The sequence below is a fragment of the Panthera onca genome, chromosome F1 (assembly GCF_046562875.1).
Source record: "Panthera onca isolate mPanOnc1 chromosome F1, mPanOnc1 haplotype 2, whole genome shotgun sequence".
Lineage (NCBI taxonomy): Eukaryota > Metazoa > Chordata > Mammalia > Carnivora > Felidae > Panthera > Panthera onca.
Genome location: NC_138355.1, coordinates 63,498,077 through 63,512,702, shown reverse-complemented (window position 1 = coordinate 63,512,702; position 14,626 = coordinate 63,498,077). Strand labels below are relative to the sequence as shown.

At 45.2% G+C, this 14,626-nt stretch overlaps 1 protein-coding gene across 9 annotated transcripts in view; it reads left to right on the top strand.

The window, feature by feature from the left end:
• The window catches only part of PBX1 (PBX homeobox 1), a 329,073-nt gene that overhangs the window by 186,432 nt on the left and 128,015 nt on the right, over window positions 1-14,626 (top strand). The window lies entirely within an intron of this gene.

The window sequence follows — 14,626 nt, the reverse complement described above, 5'->3', positions numbered from 1 at the left end:
TCCTCCCAGGTGGCCTCCATGACACCTTCTAAATATCAGAATTGAAACAATCTCTCACTGATAACGCTGTTGCCACATGGCCCTGAGCAATGCCCAGGAAAGGCCTCTGATTATTTTATAACAGAACAGTATATGGGGCGTCTGACTCTTGATTTGGGCTCAGGTCATGATCCCAGTGTCATGGATTGAACCCCATGTTGGGCTCGTTCTCTCTCTCTCTCATTCTCTCTCTCTCTCTCTCTCTCTCCAGGGCGCCTGGGTGGCTCAGTCAGTTAAGCATCTGACTCTTGATTTTGGCTCAGGTCATGATCTCATGGGTCATGAGTTCGAGCCCCTGTGTCTGGCTCTGCACTGACAGCACGGAGCCTATTTGAGATTCTCTCTCTCTCCCTCTGCCCCCCTCCCCTGTCTCTCTTTCTAAAATTAAAAATAAATAAGTAAAAAGAACAGTATAACATGTATATTTTAAGTGGCCATCCTAAGTATTTGGAAATAAAGTATTGACTCTAATTTTCCTATGGCCAAAGAAAAGCTAAGAAAGCCAGCTTTTAGGTGTCACAAGTATTCAGAATTATTGTTCCTGTGCTTGGCCTCTTGGTGCAATAGGTTCCGAACGGATAATAAATTAATAGGGAGCACTGTGCTCACACATCTTGGTCGCTTAGCATGGTATTTGTAGGTAAAAGTGCTAACAAGTAGTCAAACTTTTAAGTGTCACTTGAGAAAGTTATGCTGAATAGTTGTCTTTTTTTTCTTCTATGTGTTTCCTGTCTAGATTTCTTATCAGTCCTTCTTTTAGCAACAACAGTTTTTTTTTTTATTTTTTAAATGTCTATTTTTGAGGGATGGGGAGGGGTAGAGAGGAGACACAGAATCCAAAGCAGGCTCCAGGCTCCAAGCTGTCAGCACAGAGCCTGATGCATGGCTCAAACTCACGAACTACGAGATCATGACCTGAGCCAAAGTCAGACACTAAACCGACTGAGCCACCCAGGGCCCCTAGCAACAACAGCTTTATATTGCCTTTATATGAATTATCTCCAATTTTTCTGCACAGAATTCCATGGGGTCCTCATGGTTGCTTGTGGGTACATGGGGTGAGGTTGAGGTGACTTGGGACAGGATCTCACTTCTCTTCTGGAGTGTAGCCGCCTTCGTCTAGTTTACATATGGTGCTTCCAGATAATCCTAAAGGAAGGATTTCATGTTTCAGAAAACATGAAAATCACCGCATTGTCTCATTTTATTATCCCGCGAGTCCTTGAGGGGTATCGTTCCCTTTGTGCAAGTGAGGAGCTCAGGCTTCAGCAACCTGGGTTTCCAGGGGGCACCTAACTCAAAAGTGACCGACGACTAGCTCAAATTCCAATCTTCTGACTCTACATTTTATTTGGCCACTAAATTCCTTTTTTTCCAGATTTAAATACTAGTGAATTTGAGAATGATCTTTTTCCTTTTAGCAGATCCAGACAGTAGAGAGTACTATGTTTGTTACTCTCTTGTTTATGTTAATGTGGCATCCATACGGGTGTGTGTGTGTGTGTGTTTCATGTATATATTTGAAAGTACAAGAAAAGATTGCAAAAGCTAGGACGAAGACAAGTTCGGTCATGTTTATATTCTTGGCCTATTACAGATGTAACTAGGACAATACATTTTTGTGTATTTTGTGTTCTGCTCGCTGGATCTTAGATTAGAACAGCCCTCGACTCCGTAACCGTAAGCAAGTAACTGCACCTCTCGGAATCTTGAACGACCATGGGCGCGCTAGAAATGAAAGTATCTGCCATCTTGCACATGAAGAATAAGCAAAGTAGGATTTTGCTTGCCGTTTCTTCCTGGGCTAAAGAGTAGAGCAATTGTGAGATAATTAATAATCCTTTGAGTGGAGACATGTGCTGGACCTTGGTGATGCCCAAGGACTTGACCTGAGTTGCAGTGAGACCAAGGAAGATCACAGCCTGCATATTTGTGGAGGAATTGTGTCCCATGGTGGGGTCAGACAGCTTTAGAATTTTGTTTAGATTCAAGGTTGACAGCTGGGAGATAAGGTTTACATAGCACAGCAGAAATATTTCTTATTCCATCTCCTAACATATACACTGATTGTGAGTATTAAAATAATATATGCCAAACAACCCATGAAGAAAGGTCTCCCCACCGTTTTAAGCTCAAAATGAAGTTCAGCCAATATGGGAAATAGTGTGGACACCATGCATTCTTTTTTTACTTTCGGTTTGACAAATTACACAAATAGATCAGCAGCATTTGAGATGCAAAGTGTTAAACACTAAGAGCCTCAGATTCTTTATTCAAAACAGAAGATACCGAAAGACCATATCACACCATAAATGGTAATGGTGTGATCAAAGGGGTGTGTGTGTGTGTGTGTGTGTGTGTGTGTGTGTGTCCACGTCCCCAGGGAGAGCAGGGAGAGACAGTTCATGGGGGTTCACCTGACTTCCACTGCTTCGTGATTCCGGTTTGCTGGCTTCTAGAAGCAGTCATGTGTATCAGAGGACAGGCCAAGAGATAATTAAGTGGAAATAAGAACTCTAGGTCCGGCCTCTTCAGAAAGAGGCAGCACATTCTCCTAATCAATTCTCATTCCTGCTGGCTTTGTTGCCTAAGGTCAGCTTAATAGTCATTAGAAGAGGTCATGGCAGGCTCTGTGACCTCGATCATCGAAGGTTAAATAATACGTCATTAAAAGGGTCAATCAGAAAAGAGCAGATTTTTTCCCTATGATTCACTTATTTTGCAGAAGCCTCTGGCTTCTTGGAATTTCTATCACCAAATTCGAGTCTCACAGCAGAAGTGTTTACACATTGCGGTTTGGCTGAATTCAGAGGAGGCTCTCCTGGAGCTGACGAGAAGCGGGGGCTGTTGGTCATGGGGAACAGACGGCCATGACATCTGTCCTTTATTCTGGATGAGGAGAAAGATCACCACATTGCCTCAGATCTTGTATGAGGATTTGAAAATACCACCCTGATCTTACGGAAGCACCTCAGGATGGAGGGGGGATGTGGTAGTTGGTGGTAGAGAAGACAGGACATCTTTCTCCAGTTCAAGGAGGATCAGCATTATGAGGAGGAAGCCAGGAAGAAACCACTTACAACTCTAATCATAGGTTTGATTTTAGCCTAACCTTGACATTGCTGGATAGGTCTTACTACCTCTGGTAAAACTTTTCAAGCCACCCCAAAGTAGGGAAAATCAAGTACAGCTGAATTCCTAAGATGTCCTTCCTTCTCTTTGTGATTATCCAGACGCTGTTAAAGCAGCACAGAGAGTTGGGGCAACAAGAGAAAGAAATACCGACAATCCTGTCCCCTCAGATACAGCAACACGCTGCATTTTTTGTTGTTATCTCGCTCGTTTTTATCCATTTGTAGACTGAGAGATGCATAGATAGAGACGTAGGTGAGATCGCTAGAATTGGAACATGCACCAACATCTTGCTTATGACTAAACTAACAAAACAGTATAGAACTTTTCCATGTTGCCATACTATTTTCAAATAATGATTTTTAACAACCGCTTACTGTTCCTTAGATAGAGTTTTAAGGGTAATTGCCCTAAGAAATAGGTGAAAGTGATGATGAATAGCATTTATTATTACTAGTCCCTCGGTAGGTAGACACAGGGAGATGAAGATCTATTTTTGTTTTTCCTTCATTTCTGCCCCAAACTGCTTGTCAGCCAAACAGAAATGTGACGAAGTATAGATTCAGGTACTTGGTTTGAGTTGCTGGAGATTTTGGTAGATTTGATCGTTCACATGAACTTGCTTTTGTTAAATAAGCGAGGCCTGGGGGCGCCTGGGTGGCTCAGTCGGTTGAGCATCTGACTTCGGCTCAAGTCGAGATCTCACGGTCCGTGAGTTCGAACCCTGCGTCGGGCTCTGTGCTGACAGCTCAAAGCCTGGAGCCTGTTTCGGATTCTGTGTCTCCCTCTCTCTCTGCCCCTCCCCCGTTCGTGCTCTGTCTCTGTCTGTCTCAAAAATTAAAAAAAAAATAAAACATTAAAAAAAAAAATAAGCGAGGCCTGGACCGTTTGACCACACCAAAAGCTTTCTACAAGGACAGTAGCTAGGGGATGTTGGGACGGATGGGTGAGGGGATGGGAGGGTGCCCAATCAAAGCCCAAGTGCCCAGTTCAGGAGAACCACAGACCAAGCAGGCCAGTATAGAAGGTCTGCCTTGTCCGATGGTGGTTACCATCCTCTGAGGGACTGAGAGTCAGTATGTAGGAATGATGATTTGAGTGAATACAGCCCTACCCAAGCCTTTTTTGCTTTACATAAAAAGTTAGGATTTAAGCAAAAACATTATTGCTTAGAAGACAATGTGTATTACTTTTTAAAAACGCAATTTCAGGTCACCTGGGTGGCTCAGTTGGATCAGCATCCGACTCGTGATTTGGGCTCAGATCATAATCTCAGGGTGTGTGGGATTGAGCCCCAAGTCAGGCTCTGTGCTGACCGTACGGAGCCTGCTTAGGATTCTCTGTCTGTCTCCCTCTCTCTCTCTGCTGCTCCTCTGCTCATACCTACTATCTGTCTCTCTCAAAATAAATACATGAACATTAAAACAATAATAAAATAAAAGGCAGTTTTATCTCTTTTTAAAAAAAATACTTCACACGTAGTAAACACTGAGCTAAAGCCAGTAGAGTGTTTGTACTTTGCTAAAGTTGCATTTACAAGGGGGATTTCATGGGCCCCTGGGGCGACTGAGTGCCTCAATGGGTTAAGCGTGGGACTTTTGATTTTGGCTCAGGTCATGATTTCATGGTTCCAAGCCCCGCATCAGACTCTATGTACTGACAGCGGGGAGCCTGCTTGGGATTCCTTCTCTTTCCCTTTCTGTCTCTGTCTCTCTGTCTTTCTCTGTCTCTCTCTCCTCCTTCCCCACTCCCCCCCCCCCCCCCGCCACATTGCTTGTGCACATGTGCTCTCTCTCTCTGTCAAAAAAATAAACATTTAAAAATAAATAAATAAAAGGAACTTTCACATTTGGGCTGAGTGGTGTGTGTGTTCATTCATTCATGTTCCCGGAGTGCTCATTGCTATGTGGTGGCCTTATTAAAAAGCATGTGTGTGTGTGTCTTTGTGTATGTATGAGATATCTGAGAATACAGTATTTAGACCCCATTAGTGAAGGTAAAAATGTACAGATAAACTGTATCATTTATGGTTATGATATGGCTACTGTCAAAATAACATGCTATTTTGACAGTTGCTTTATCTTTACTCTCACTGAATCTACAATAAGAAACTAGTTTCTTAGCAACTAAAATATATTCTCAAACAAGGGCATTAAAAAGAAAAAAAAAACCCATAAAAGAAAAAGTACACTCATACTTGATGTCTGGTCTGGCTATTCTCGGTGGGGAGGGCCAGGGGGAGTGAAATCGATCTGAAATAGTATGATGTCCTCTTGCCATCTTGCTGCCTTGGGGCTCTGTCCCTGGCTGACGCAGCTTTATCTCAGTCTGGATACTAGAACAAGAGGTAGCTTGTAGGAGGCTTGGAGAAGACTTTGTTTTTCCTTTTTCTTCTGCCTTTGTGTCTTTTTAGTTTTAAGTGTTCCTTATTTTATATCCTAGGTAAGAACGTTTTATAAGAACTAGCAGGGTAAGTTCTGGAGCAGAAAGCCTATAGTCAGATTTGTCTTCATTGTAACTTGTAACCAATGGTTTATGTATCGTGTAATGAGCTATGATGATCAGAGTGGAGACTGGGGGAGTGAAGGGCGATTTGACCTGTTCATGCCTGTTGTGTTGTATCCATAAAACGTTTTGAAATTCTCCAGTGCTACATGCAGTTCTCCAAAGATGGTTGGGGGATCTTCAAACCCTTTCAGGGAACCAGGAGGTCAAAACTATTTTGATAATGATACTAAGACATTATTTGCCTTCTTTTTTTTTTTTTTTTTTTTTTTTTTTTTTCACACTCAGTCTTTGATGAGTATACAGTGGAGTTTTCTAGAGGCTACATGGTATATGATGTCGCCAAGGACTGAATGCAGATATGAGGACCCCCCCTGCCTTCTATTAGGTCACACATTAAAAAGATTTACAAAAATGTTGGGATACCTATGTGGCTCAGTTGGTTAAGTGTCAGACTTCGGCTCAGGTCATGATCTCAGTCTGTGGGTTCAAGCCCCACGTCAGGCTCTGCGCTGACAGCTCAGAGCCTGGAGCCTGCTTCGGATTCTGTGTGTGTGTCTTTCTCTGCCCCTCCCCTGCTCTCACTCTTTCTCTGAAAAATAAAATGAAAACGTAAAAAAATTAAAAAAAAATGATTTACAAAAATGTAAAACATTTTTCTCATATTTTTAATTTCAAAAATAGCATTTTTCATAAAAAACATTTATGTTAACATGTAGTGGGCTTATTACTGTTTTAAAATGGATGAATAGACATTTTAAATTTTCTAGTTTCAAATTTCTCATACAGTAAACACCGTTAGCTATTATCTATATGAACACAAACTCTTTGGAGGGCTTAAGGAACTTTTTAAGAACGTGGAGGGGTCCCAAGCCCCAAATGTTTGAGAATCGCTGGCTCTAAAAGCTCTCTTTCCCTTTGTGTGATCCCTGGCTTTGAGGAAGTGTCAGCACCATTTCCTTTCAAGTGCCGTGGAGGCTTCAAAGTGACTTCCCAAGAAATGAACAAGTTAAAGGGGTCGTCAATCAGCATGTCCGTTTAGCTCACGTCAGATTTTTGTTTTGCACCCTGAATGCTTGGACATTTAGGCGGGCACAGGACAAGCTCTTAAGAAAGAGGCTTCCCCATAATTTCTTCTGCTGGCACCACAACCAGAGCCTTTTCTAAGCAAAACCGGCCTCTGGTGTGTAGGTGCTACCCTACCAGATACTGCGAGCCATAGTTCCATCCTAGAACAAGATCTGAGAACGAAGACGCGGGGGGGGGGGGGGGGGGGGCGGGGAGGGGGGGGTTGCAGAATATGGAAGGAGGAGAGGGGGGAATTGTTAATTAAGCTCTATTAAATATCAATTGGAATATAAATTCAAGACCTCACCCATTCCTGACAGTTCTATAATCTAATTAAGTGGTAGGGTCTGTTGCCCCACGGTGTCACTGGGTGTATTAGGGGAATAAAGTGATCTTGCGCTCATAAACACCACGAGGGCTTTATTCATCCAAGGCATTTGCCAATAGAGTAGAGGGGAAAGTTGGCAGTAATCATAATTCTGTGGAACCTGAAACAATCAAGGGGCATTTTGATCCGGGGAAGAGTGTAGTGAATCCGCTGATATAGTCTGCCAAGATGGTTCGGCCTCTGCCACTGGGGCAAGGAGGTGAGGCCTTTCCATGATCGTGTAAGTGCTTTCTGCCCTTGGGAAAAGTCTGGGGCATCAGTTTTTCAGTCTCTTTGTAGGGGGATGGTGTGTGAGTTTGGGCATGAGAATTTTGAAAGATTGTAACTTGAAAGGGTTTTGGAGATGATTTTGATTTCTTTTTTTTAAGTTTATTTATTTTATTTATTTTGAGAGAGAGAAGGAGAGAGAGAGCATGAGCAGGGGAGGGGCAGAGAGAGAGAGAGGGAAAGAGAGAATCCCAAGCAGGCTCTGCCCTGCCAGTGCAGAGCCCCATGCGGGGCTCGAACTCACGAACCGTGAGACCGTGACCTGAGCCGAAATCAAGAGTCGGGACGCTTCACCGACTGACGCTTAACCCAGGTGCCCCTGAATTTGATTTTTTTTTTTAATTTTTTTTTTAACCTTTACTTATTTTTGAGACAGAGAGAGACAGAGCATGAATGGGGGAGGGGCAGAGAGAGAGGGAGACACAGAATCGGAAGCAGGCTCCAGGCTCCGAGCTGTCAGCACAGAGCCCGACACGGGGCTCGAACTCACGGACCGCGAGATCGTGACCCGAGCTGAAGTCGGACGCTCAACTGACTGAGGCACCCAGGAGCCCCCTGAATTTGATTTCTTAATAGCAGACATGAGTAAGTTTGTGTTTTGCACATTTTTTGTTGATGGAGTTAGTGGGAGGACAGTGAAAACGACATGAATCCTGTCCACACGGCCAGAGAAAAGTTGTGAAGAAGCGCAAAATATTGGCTAGGCTTTTTTGTTTCTTCCGATTCTTTCGTAATTGTAAAAAAGTGCACAGCATGGGGTTCTGGGGTTTCTTAGGTGGCGCAACCCCATTTTGCAAAGACCGATCTCGAGTTAAGTCAACAACTTTTCGCCTTTGTTTTGAAAACAAAACTCTAGACGAATGCTCCGATCGCTTCCGTGCGAAAGCAGGGCTGCTTGAATTCTCCTCGTTCTTCGGCACGGACACTTCAGTTTTCGAGAAGGAGCTGCCTGGAAGTTAACGTCGCGTCCTGTGAGACCGCGTTTGCCCTCGCTCCGTTCTGCCAGTGCCGTCTGTGAGCGACACAGCCAGTGTGTGGCTTTGACCCTGTGGGTTCTCGGAAATGAGAGCGGCACCCCCCCCCCCACCCCGGGCCACTGTGGCTGGCCCGCCGGGGGCTGCGGGGGTGGATCTGGGGCGGGGGAGAGTGTCCTAGGACTGTGTCATGCATTGCTCTGTTACTCCCCGTATGTTAGCAATTTTACTGTGGTCTCTTTTCTTTCCTTTTCAATTTGGGCCTGAGCGGTTTGCTAATGGAATGTGGATAAAGGCTCCCAGTGTTGGGAGCAGGGATAAATGCAGTCTGAACTGTTCCCTCCTGCTCCGAAGGGGCCAGGCAGCCTTGAAAGGCCCCTGAGAGGGGGGATTTCTGTTTAATGTGGCCAGGAAGGGGTCAACATTCCTGCTTCTCGAGGAATAGGTAACAAGAAAAGCATTTTCGCTTGGCCATTAGAGGCGCGGGCTTGGGGAAAGCGTGTATCTCTGCGAGCCTGGGCTGGGCAGGTGGGGGGTGGGGGGGACGTCCTGTCTGGGCCCCACCCGGCGTGCCCGGGATCCCCAGATGACTGCACCTGCTGTCTTGATGCCTGAGTGCCCGGCTCGCTTAGGGACAGGAACACGGGTCCGTGGCTCATGGGGGAAAAGCAGAGGCTGGACACCTTTCGAGAATTTGGCAGAGGCTCCCCTGATTCGCTTTGGAGTGTTTCTTTTCTTGAAGCCAGTGCTGGATCTTGGGTCTGTGCTGCTGACGTTTTAGAACATGAGAAAGAGCCGCGGTAGGAGCCAAGTATCTGCCAGACTGTGTCGGGAGAACCTTTATCATTTCTGTCAGATACATCACAACTCGCTTGTCTTACCATACATCTTCCTAAATGTGACAGAATATTCAGCTGTTATTAATTGAATACTCTCTAATTTAACTGCTTAGCAGGAGAAAGAGTGACTGGTTTGTTTCAACACGTAAAACTGGCATCAACCTGTATGTGGGTTTCAATGCTGTTGCCTCGCGGGGCCTGAAAAAAAGTCGTTGTGTAAAGAGAAATGGCTACCCTACTTTTTCAACAGGGTAACGAAATGCAGTTTATTGTTCTAAAACAAATAGAGGGGTGTGTGCGAGAGAGAGAGAGAGATCTACATATTAAGGTGATACAGATCGGCTTTGTGGGCATGTTACACTCCATCTTTTTTTGGGATGGTGCATCATAGATTGTACTACAGCCCCTGAAGTTGACTCAGCTCACCCAGCAGGCTCCGTGGCACCACGGATCTCTTGCATCTGAACGTTTTGGAGGTGCGAACTCGATTCCTCCGTCTTTATCTTTTCCATCAATAAAACGTAAACAGAGAACCCTACGCATTTCTAAGTAGTATTAAAGGTGATGCTAAGAATTGAAAATCATGTTTTTCTTAATGTTTATTTTTTAGAGGGAGACTGAGGGAGAGAGAGAGAGGGAGGGGCAGAGAGAGAGGGAGACAGAGGAGCCAAAGCGGGCTCTGCGCCGTCAGCAGAGAGCCGGATGTGGGGCTCGAACTCACAGACTTTGAGATCATGACCTGAGCCGAAGTCGGATGCTTAACCAACTGAGCCACCCAGGCCCCCCCTAAAAACCATCGTGATGAGAGAAATTAAAGAGATTAACATTTCAGGAGCTAAGGATGAATCCGGGGAGACGAAACACAGCTTCTCCCTACTCGGACCTTCGGTGGAAGAACAGAGCTCGTCAACCGTCGGCTTCTGCAGCTGCCTTCAGAGAAACAACGGAAGATTCCAATTCGCTGATCTAGAGAGAAACCAGGGTGTCAACTGGACATCCTCCTAAACCAGTGTGGATCTTTACTGTGTATTGATGTATAGGTAATTGTGGGACCGGTCTTTTTTTTTTTTTTTAAAGAAGGTAGAAAAAGGCATCCGGTGCCAGAATGCCTCCAGGTACATGTACAACATGTTCTTTTCTTAAAATAATTCAGAGCATGACAACAAGTAGAAGCCAGACTTGGCTTGAATGGAGCACCCTCATGAAGTGGCATGAAACAAAGGATGTGTCCCCAGCTCTGCCATTGAAGGTCAGCGGAGTGTGGCCTCGGCACTTTGCAGAGATGGATGGGAGCCTCAACACCACGGACAGGGAAGAGCATACCTATAGTCCTTCGAATCGCCCGTCATGGGACTATTAGCCTGAGCGTTCTGGAAAATATTATTACCCCCAGGGCGCCGTGTAACTCCCTGGCTCCTGACAAGCTGCCAACATGGCTCTCTCTGGGCCGCAAAGTTGGAGCTTCCCTGGCTGGCTGCCAGGGTTTTAAGAAGGCTCTGGGGGCCCAAGGTAGCCTCCTGGTGCCAGTCAGCATTCATCGTAAAACCCAATTCAGGAAGAAAACTCCCCTGCCTTCCCCTCTGTGCAGAGCTAGCTGGCCTACAAGGACTATCTAATGCTGGCACCTTGCCTCTCATTCTGAGGGGCCGGCTTTTACTTCGGGATGGCATGGAGAAGGGGATTATTTGCACTGTGGCTTTTGATGTAAGCCATCATTGTCATATTATGCGAATAGCATTGCACAGGGATGGCCGGGCACAAAGACTAGCCCCCTTCCCTCCCTCACGCTGCCCTACGTAACTCAAGTCCTGTCACAAAAAGGCTGGTGGATTTCCCCCCCGTCTCGGTAGTCTTCTGGAAAACAGTGGGGTCAGTTGGAAACCTCAATTTTTAAAAAGGGCCCCTTTAATTTGGGCATTGCAAAACGGGTTAAAAATTAGAAGAGCGTTTTTTTTGTTTGTTTGTTTCCAAAGAAATAATTCACACATTTTTTACACAGAAATGCCATACACCTATGCTCACAGTTATAATTACTTTTTCTTTGCTGTGATTTAAAAAAAAAAATACACTTGGCCGTAGGGTCTTAGGACACCCTAACGTTGTGTGCATAGTCCAGAAATGTAAAAAGCATCACGTGAATTCTGGTCATTCAGAATAGAAGCCTATGTAATGAAAATACCAGAACCCTAAAATCCACTCACTAGAGGAAAATTGATTTGAGAATTCCTGGGATGTTGCGTAGCTCGCCGGATTATGAGACAAATGGAGGAAGGTAATGTATTTAGTACCAACTCTGGATGTCTGTATACTTATTTATAAATATATGCATTTAGGCTTATCATGACATAGGAACATGTGTGCAGAGGGGAAGGGTAAAGATTGGGATCCAGAGAAGTCATAATGTGATAATGCAACAAAAATCATAATTCAAACAGTTGTCAAAGATAAAGTCTAGGGGCGCCTGGGTGGCTCAGTCTGTTAAGCGTCCGGCTTCGGCTCAGGTCATGATCTCATGGTTCGTGAGTTCGAGCCCCATGTGGTGTGGGGCTCTGTGCTGACAGCTTGGAGCCTGGAGCCTGCTTCGGATTCTGTGTTTCCCCTCTCTCTCTGCCCATGCTCATGCTCTGTCTCTTTCTGTTTCTCAATAATAAATAAATGTTAAATAAACGCTTTAAAAAGATAAAGTCTAGATAAGGAGAGAATTTTTTATATTTATGTAGCAACTCGCTGAAGAACTCAACCCTCTTAGGTCAGTGATACATTGGGAGTTGCACGGTGTTTGGAGTTAGTGAAGCGAAGGTAAGGTTTGTAGCTAGATTTCTGAAACTCGCTGATCTAGATTTTATTATTTTTTTGGTCAAGAGGAAGACGCATCAAATATTTATGGGGCTCCTTTTTTTGCGCCAAGAACAGAAGCTATAGCAATGAACAAGACAGAGAACATCACTGCCCCCGTGGGCAGATTCTTGGAGGGGAGATGTATATAAACTACATTGGGTTTCAAGGATATAACCCGACCAGGGACTCCAGTGATATTTTTGATGAGCTGACCGTGACTTTGAGATTCAGTTTCAAAGAGTACAAGTGGAAAAAAGTCACGAAACATTGTAAGTTTTCAAAATGTGAACACAGGACCTGAACAGTTCTAAGTGAACGGCATTCGTTGTAACCTAGTCGTAACTTTCACACTTAAGATTCGTATTTTCTATTATTGTCTGGAGTGTGACCAAATAGGGAACACAAAGAGGTTGGTTTTTAAATAGCCCCAAAGTTATCTTTCACCTTCCAAACTACCTTAAAGAGTTTTAAGGGCTTGAAAGGTGTTATCTCACCCACCCTCCTAATCACGTAAATTATATTACCCATTTTGCATAGTTGGCCCATGAAGTCAGTGTTACACCTGCAGCCAATTGGGTATTGACAGAGAAGGAAGAAAAGACTTTTAAAAGGCATTTTTCCAAGCCGCTTTAAGCCTTTTTTTTTTTTTTTTTTTAAACCTCTAAATCATGCTGCTTCTATTTTGTAGCCCAGCCTGCACTGACTCAGGCTCTCACACAGGTTGCGTTGACCCAGTAAAACCCCGTGAGGTCTGCGGGCCAGGCCGAGGTCCGTACCTCAGCTGGGCCGGTCAAAGCGAACATTTGGGTCTATTCGGATCTCCTGAGACTGAGCAAATACTCCTGTAGTTCTTATCTTCCACTGCAACGCTAATACTTTTATAATTTGAAATGGCCTTTCATGGCTTTTGAGGCATTTGGACTTTGTAGGCAAGCTGAGCTCTGGGACACGTGGGATTATTGGTCGGGCAGCGGATTGACTCCGACCATCCGGTTGGCCACTCGGAGCCACGGCCACGACCACCTGACGTTCCTGCAGTATTTCATGTTCCCCAGCAAGTTTCCCCTCTTCGGTCCTACAACTTGACCCAACCCCCCCCCCCCTCCCCGGCCCCCCGAAGCCCGTGTTATTTTGCTTCTTACAGAATCTACTCTGCACGTAGCACTTTGTTCACAAAACACCGTTGGTTATTTTTACCACTTCAATGGTTGTTTCAGGCAACCACTGTTTTCTTGTTCATTATTGCTTAAATATATCATTGCATGGTGTCATGGCTTATGGCTAATAAAACTCCCACTCCGAGTGACTGCAGCCCGGCTTGGTGGGAAGTGACATTGCGAGCTGCAGACAGACTCTGAAGTGGCAGGTTTTAGATGTGCCCTGATGCTGGGGATTGATCTCCGCTCCACGGAGTCTAGGACATGGGAAAAGCAGGTGACAGAAGGGTCCCCGCCTAATGAGCCCTATCAGAGCACGGCAGGAAGGGGACTCCCAGGGCCTGTGGCCGGGTGGAAACCTGCCTCCCCTCACTTCTTTCCTATTCCGTCACCTTCAGAATCCATGATGCAGCCTTTCTTTTCCTCTCCAGCAGCCAGCCAAGTGCAAGACTAGAGTGCACAGGACGAGGTGGGATTACACCTAGCCTCCCTCCAAGTGTGCTAGTTCGGTGATTCACTTTTTTTTCTCACTCTCTTTTCCCTCCAGCAGTCAAGATGTTTGAAACCAAAGTCTGTTGCTTTTTCCTTTCGGTTTGGTCAGTTCCACTGGCACGTCTTGAGTGTCTGTTGGGCTCTCGGTGCCTGACAACGTACTAGATGCTCACCAAACACTTGCTGACTGACCAAATGATAAGAGTGCCAGGCCGGATGGAATGATGAGGAAGTATAAGGGAAAGTTAAGCTCAAGAGAAGGCCAAACAAACCTCTTCTTAAGAGGAGTCAGGTTGGATACCCTAGAAGGTCAGGGTCACCCTTAATGGCAAGGGGCTGCCCAGGCTTTGCAGCGGGGGCTGCTAATTATTATTATTGTTATTTTTTAATTCATGCAACTTTGCAATTGCCTTTTTTTTTTTTATCTTAGAGAGAAAGAGAGAGCAAGCAGGGGAGGGCAAGAGAGAGAGAATCCGAAGCAGGCTTCGTGCTGTCGGCACAGAGCCCAACATGGGGCTCGATCTCATGAACAGTGAGATCATGACCTGAGCCGAAATCAAGAGTCGGAGACTTAACCGACTGAGCCACCCAGGCACTCCGCCATTGCTTTTTATTTCCTGTGGATGATAACAACCTTAAATGTTTTATGTTTACGCCCAGCACAGGGCTTGAACTCACAAGCCCAAGATCAAGAGTCACGAGTTCTACCAACCGAGCCAGCCAGGCCCCCATTTATTCTCTTTTTTGATTCCAGTTCTGGACACTGGACTACATGCACTTTGCTAAAAGTCATTAAGCCAAGCAGCTAGGATAGAAGGTGGAACTGGTAACTAATATGTAGGCAGTAGATTATAACATTATTTTGACTGAGCCCAAATTCCAGTAATGTGCTGTGCTAGCAGGGCGTAGCGGTTCGTTCCAAGCTCT